This window comes from Onychomys torridus, chromosome 20 (genome assembly GCF_903995425.1).
Source record: "Onychomys torridus chromosome 20, mOncTor1.1, whole genome shotgun sequence".
Taxonomy (NCBI): Eukaryota; Metazoa; Chordata; class Mammalia; order Rodentia; family Cricetidae; genus Onychomys; species Onychomys torridus.
The window spans coordinates 47484927-47491065 of NC_050462.1; positions in this window are offsets into that span (position 1 = coordinate 47484927).

The following is a 6139-nucleotide window of genomic DNA, read 5'->3' on the forward strand; positions in this document are numbered from 1 at the left end:
TCAGAGCTGTAACTCTTCCACTGGGGAAGTCTACTCCCTCAGAGCTTTAACATAACGTCCATGGCTAGGCCTGACTGGTCATGAGAAGGAGGGAGGTTGCTGGTCAGAAGAAAGGCTCTGGGATTGGAAACCTGCCTCAGCAGGAGAGCGCTGGCCTGCTGCACTCGAGGCTCTGCCCTGAAAGAGGGCACTTAAAATTAAAACAAAGCTTTATTATATTTATGTATGTATGTACATAGGTATGTATGTATGATGTGTATGCTCTTGAGTGTGTGTGTGTGTGCTATGGTGCCGTTCTGGAGTTCAGATGACAGCTTGTGGGAGTTAGTTTTCCTTTGCTAGTATTTGAGTCCCAGGGATTGTCAGGCTTGGGAACAAACCCCTGGATTGTTAAAGCACTGATGTCCTTTTCCTCCTTGGCCTGCAGCCTCCCTTAGTGTTTTGGAAGTTGGTAACTCCTTGTGCACAGCCTCAAGGGCTGCACAGCAATGGTGCCACAACCAGGTTCTTTCTCATCTTTTTTGTTGTTGTGTTGGGCTGGGGTGGGGGTTGCTAGGCACGAGCGCCACCACTGAGTTATAAACTCAGTCCCAACAAAGTGGTTTAACATATGTTGATATAAATATTGGAGGTGAGTGGGACTCAGTGGGTAGAGGGCTCACTTGGCATGCGGGAGGCTCCGTTCCTAGAACTGAAGAAACCAGGCGACACATGCCTCTCATCCTAGAGCTTGGGAAGGAGGCAGGAGGATCAGGAGTTCAAAGTCAGCCTTGTCCAGGTAGTGAGTTCCAGTCTAGGTTACATGAGTCCCCCCCCCCCCCCGCCCCCCATCTCTCTCTCTCTCACACACAAATGCTCAGTAAGTATCTGATATCTTGTGTCTTTGTTAGGGTTTCTATTGCTGTGAAGAGACATCATTCTCATAAAGGAAAATCATTTAATTGGGATGCTTATATTTTCAGAGATTTAGTCCATTATCACCATAGTGTGTGAGCTATCCCCAAGCCCTGTCAGCTCTGTTTCCTGATTTGGTAATATCACACACTTCTTTCATCTCTATTCATCTGGCATGACCTTGCCAGACCATGACCCTCCCCTGGCTGGCACACTGTGTCTCTTGTCTCGTGACTGACTTCTTCACTAACCACCCTTTCTTCTATCCACTCTCTACTGAATTCCCACGGTCTTTAACACAAGACCTGAGCTCCTTGATGCTGCTCATGAGCCATGCATGTGATGGCCTCTGCTCATGCCTCCTGCTACTGCCTCTTGCTGTTCAGATGGAAACATCCCTCAGTGCCTTGTACTCCCACTCCTTTTAGCTTTGGGGTTCAAGTAAAGTCTAGCCAAGATCAGGCAGGCTAGGATCTGCAGAAGCTGGACCTCCTAGATGGAATGGTAGGAGAGGTCCGGTCAGTGAGCCCAGGTCAGGCCAGAAATCTCATAAGGCAGGTGTGGACTTGGGGTGGGGACTGGGGCTGGGCTCTCAGCTTGGAGGGTCATTGGATCAGTGAGCACCAGGAATGGGGCAAGGTTTAGGACCAGGGTAAAGGTCAGGGTCTGTAAACAGAGAGAGCAAATCTCATTCTTGCAATTCAAGGCAATACTTGCACATTTCAAAAGGGTGGATGCTAAACTGCCCTGCATTAGATTTTCAGTTTCCTCTAGTCATAAGGACACTCACAGGGCGCACGAGGAGGAGTGGCTGAAGAGGGTCCGGCTCCCAGAATCCCGTGTGTTTCTTGTGTTAAATACGTTTGTGCGCAGTGTGTGACCCCTGCCTGCTGATCTTTTGTGTTCTAAGATGAAGTTTTATTATTCCCAGCAAAAATAATTGAAGCCACCAGGTATGAGTTACAGCATGATGTGCACGTGTTAGAGTATACTATAACCCCATTTTCTCTTTTGTCAGAGATAGAGAGATAGAGAGATAGAGTATTGAAGTGTGCACCTATGGCTTGGAAGCCCCGAGAGACCTACAATCCCTAACCAGCTCAGCCAAAGATTCCTCAATGCAATGACATTACAGTTAGTATCCTGCAAGGAATAGAGTACAATCCTTTTTTTTTTTTTTTTTTAAAGACAGGGTTTCTCTGTGTAGCTTTGCACCTTTCCTGGCTGTAGACCAGGCTGGCTTTGAATTCACAAGCCGTTAAAGGCTAGGCTCACAACCAAAAATGTGAGTACAATTCTTAACATTAGGAATGATATAGGATTTCTAGAGCTGGGCGGTGGTAGCGCCCACTTTTGATCCCAGCACTCAGGAGGCAGAGGCAGGTAGGTCTCTGAGTTTGAGGCCAGCCTGGTCTACAAAGTGAGATCCAGGACAGCCAAGGCTACACAGAGAAAGACCAAAAACAAAAAAAAGGAATGACACGTGGTTCCTTAATATAAAACTAAGTTTTATTGACTTGGGTGAAAAATTAATCCACGCTATGATGCCATGTGCTTGCTTCTCAGGTGGTTTGGTCTGCGTCAAAAGTGGAACTGGAGATAGCTCCTCCCCCATTAGGATCCGATGAAAGCTGGACAGACAAGGTCTGGTATGATTTGGCCAAAATCTGGAGCTTGAACACGGATTGAGAGAAAAAAATGCCTGTGTGAAACCCCCTCTCTATAAAACACCCGGATGTGGACGGACTCCTTTGCAGAGAGGCAGAGTATGAGTTATGTAGAGAAGGTCTCATTTTGAAGTGCTCTGTTATGGTTCTCCAGGCCAGACAAGAGAGGAGCAATGTGAGGGGATAGGTAACTTGCTCCAGGCCTGAAACAGGAAGCAGGACACCAGCGGTGGTGGCGGGTGTGTGTGTGTGTGTGTGTGTGTGTGTGTGTGTGTGTGTGTGTTACCGATGGGGCGGGGCAGGGGCTCACTTCCCCATGAGTTTGGTAGGAGGATCCAACATCGAACCATTGAGCTGAAACTATCCTGGCAGGAAAGAATGAGGCTAATTTACCTGAATTCTAACTCTTTTCCTCTTATAGGGGAGCAAAGAACTCCCCAGCGAGGAAGCAAGGAGAGGCCAAGAGAAGGATGGCCTGGGCCTGTGTCCAGGAAGGGCCTCAAGTAACTCAGCACATTATCCTTGCATTTTGTATTAGCTATTTTTCTCATTGTGACAAAATGTCCATCAAAAACAGCTTAGGGAAGGATTGGTTCTGGCTCACAGTCTAAGAATGAAAGGATTCAGGGCATTATGAGGGAAGGCATGGTACTTGAAGCAGGAGGCAGCTGGTCACATGGTGTCCACAGTCAGGAAGCAGAGATGAAGGCTGGTGTTCAACACTCTCTTTCTCCTTTTCCCCAGCCCATGGGATGATGTCACCCACACTCAGGGTGGCTCTTCCTTCTTAGTTAAACTTTTCTGGAATATTTTCCCATAGACATGTCAGAGATGTGTTTCAACAGATCTTAAATCCAATAAAGTTAATAATGAAGATTAACCATCACATTTTTATCAGCTGTATTAATAATTTTGGCCAGGTGTGGTGGTTCACATCTTTAACTCTCATCCCAGGCTGCAGAGGCCAGCCTGATCTACCTACAGAGTTCCAGGCCAGCCTGGGCTAAAGAATGAGACCTTATCTCAAAAAACAAAACAAAACAAAACAAATTTTGTTTGGGGAGCTGGAGAGATGACTCAGTAGAGGATTCCAGTTTGGTTCCCTGCATGCACACAGGGTAGCTCACAATTATCTGTACCTCCATGGGATTCAACACTTTCTTCTGGTCTCTGTGGGCCTCTGCACACATGTGGCATTCACCCACCCATGAACCCACACAGGCACATGTGTGTGTACACACACACACATACACATACACACACACACACACACACACACACACACACACACACACACACACACACGTACACATACAATAAGACCATTTAAGAGGCAGGTGGATTTCTGTGAGTTTGAGGCCAGCCTGGTCTGTGCAACTAATACCAGGCCAGCCAGGGTTACATAGTGAGACCCTGTCTAAAATTTTGTTTAAACAAAAATATTTGTTTTTGGTTGGTTGGCAATAAATGTACAACACCATTGAGTGACCCCTTGCTGCTATTTCTTCATTTTAAATATATCTACAGCATGAAAAAAAGAAGACAATTAATTCTCTACCTCTCCAGCATCCGACTGACCTTCCTACCACAAGCAGTCTATAGATGGAATGTGAAAACTCCTGAGGCAGTTTCAAATGTTGCCCATGATTCTATATGTTCTGAAACAAAACCGTGTGCCCCTTTTTAAGATAGGTATGCACTGCATTGAAACAGTGAGCAACAAACTCAGGCACCAATTCGCCAAGAGTGCAAGAGGTTCTCACCTCGCCCTGCACTGACCCACTCTGCTCTAGCCTGGTGACTCTGGCCTCATGAAGGGGCTGCTGCAGTTGCCCGCCGTTGGTACCCTGGCTCTGGGGAGATAGATAGGGACATTCTAAGGCTTCTTAGCTCGGGGTCTGATGGAGGCTGGCTGAATCCTCGGAAACTTTTAGGGTTCTCTGTCTCTCTAATTCGTGATGTAAATTTTATTGTATAAAGTAAGATATACAACATATGGTATGTGATACATCTAGATAGTAAAATGGTTACTGTGCTGAAGCAAATTGGCTTCCCATTATTCCACAGGGGTTTTCCATTTGGAGTTACAAGAGTGGCTAAAATCTATTCATTTGAATACAATGTATTATAACTATAGTCTTCATGTTGCATATTGGATCTCTAGACTAGTAGAACTGGCCTGCTACTTTGTAGCCTTTGACCTACATATCCCTGTTTCTTCCTCCTAATCCACTGGGGTAACCACTGTTTTAAAGTTTTGAGGGCTGAATGTGGGGTTGCATGCTTTTAATCCCAGCATTTGGGAGGCAGAGGCAGGAGAATCTCTGTGAGTTCAAGGATGGTCTGGTCTACATAGTAAGCTCCAGGACTGCCAGGACTACAAAGAGAGACCCTGTTTAAAAAAAAAAAATAAAAGTTTTGAGGGCTCAGTGTTGGTAGTGAACTTGGGTGGCAGAGGCAGGTGGATTTCTGTGAGTTTGCAGTTAGCTTGGTGTCTGTTAGGGTTTTTATTGCTGTGAAGAGATACCATGATCATGGTAACTTCCTTCCTTCTTCCTTCCTTCTTCCTTCCTTCCTTCCTTCCTTCCTTCCTTCTTCCTTCCTTCCTCCTTCCTTCCTTCCTTCTTCCTTCCTTCTTCCTTCCTTCCTTCCTTCCTTCTTCCTTCCTTCCTTTCTTTCCTTCCTTCCTTCCTTCCTTCCTTCCTTTCTTTTTTTTTTCTTTTTCTTTTTTTTGCTTTTTTGAGACAGGGTTTTTCTGCGTAGTTTTGGTGCCTGTCTTGGATCTCACTCTGCAGATCATGCTGGCCTCAAATTCAGAGATCTGCCTGGCTCTGCCTCCCAAGTGCTGGGATTAAAGGCATGCACCACCACAGTCCAGCTCACAGCAAGTTTCATAAAGAAAACATTTAATTGAAGGTGCTTGCTTACAGTTTTAGAGGTTCAGCCCATTACCATCATGATGAGGAGCATGGTGGTGTGCGGGCAGAGGTGGTGTTGGAGCTAAGAGTGCTACATCTTGCATGCAATAGAAAGCTGACTGACTCACTGGGTGGTATTCTGAGCATAGGAAACCTCAAAGCCCACCCTCCCAGGGATGCACTTCTTCCAACAAGGTCATATACACTCTAACAAAGCCACACCTCCTAATAGTGTCACTGCCTATGAGATTATGGGGGCCATTTACATCCAAACTACCACATTACACTCCCTGGCCCCCAGAAGCTTGTAACAATATCATAATGCAAAATGCATTTGGTCCAACTTCACAAGTCCCCACAGTCTATCACAGTCACAACAATGTTTAAAAGTCCAAAGTTCAAAGTCTCTTCTGAGATTCATGCAATCTCTTAATTGTAATCCCCTGTGAAAATCAAAATCAAAAAGCAGATCACATACTTCCAACATATAAAGGTACAGGATATGCATTATCATTCCAAAATTCAGGGAAGGGAGCATAGCAAGGAATATTGGACCAAAGTAAGACTGAAAACCAGCTGGGCAAACTCCAAACTCTGCATCTCCATGTCTGATGTCAAAACGCTCTCCATATCTCCAACTTCATTCAGCTCTGTTGACAG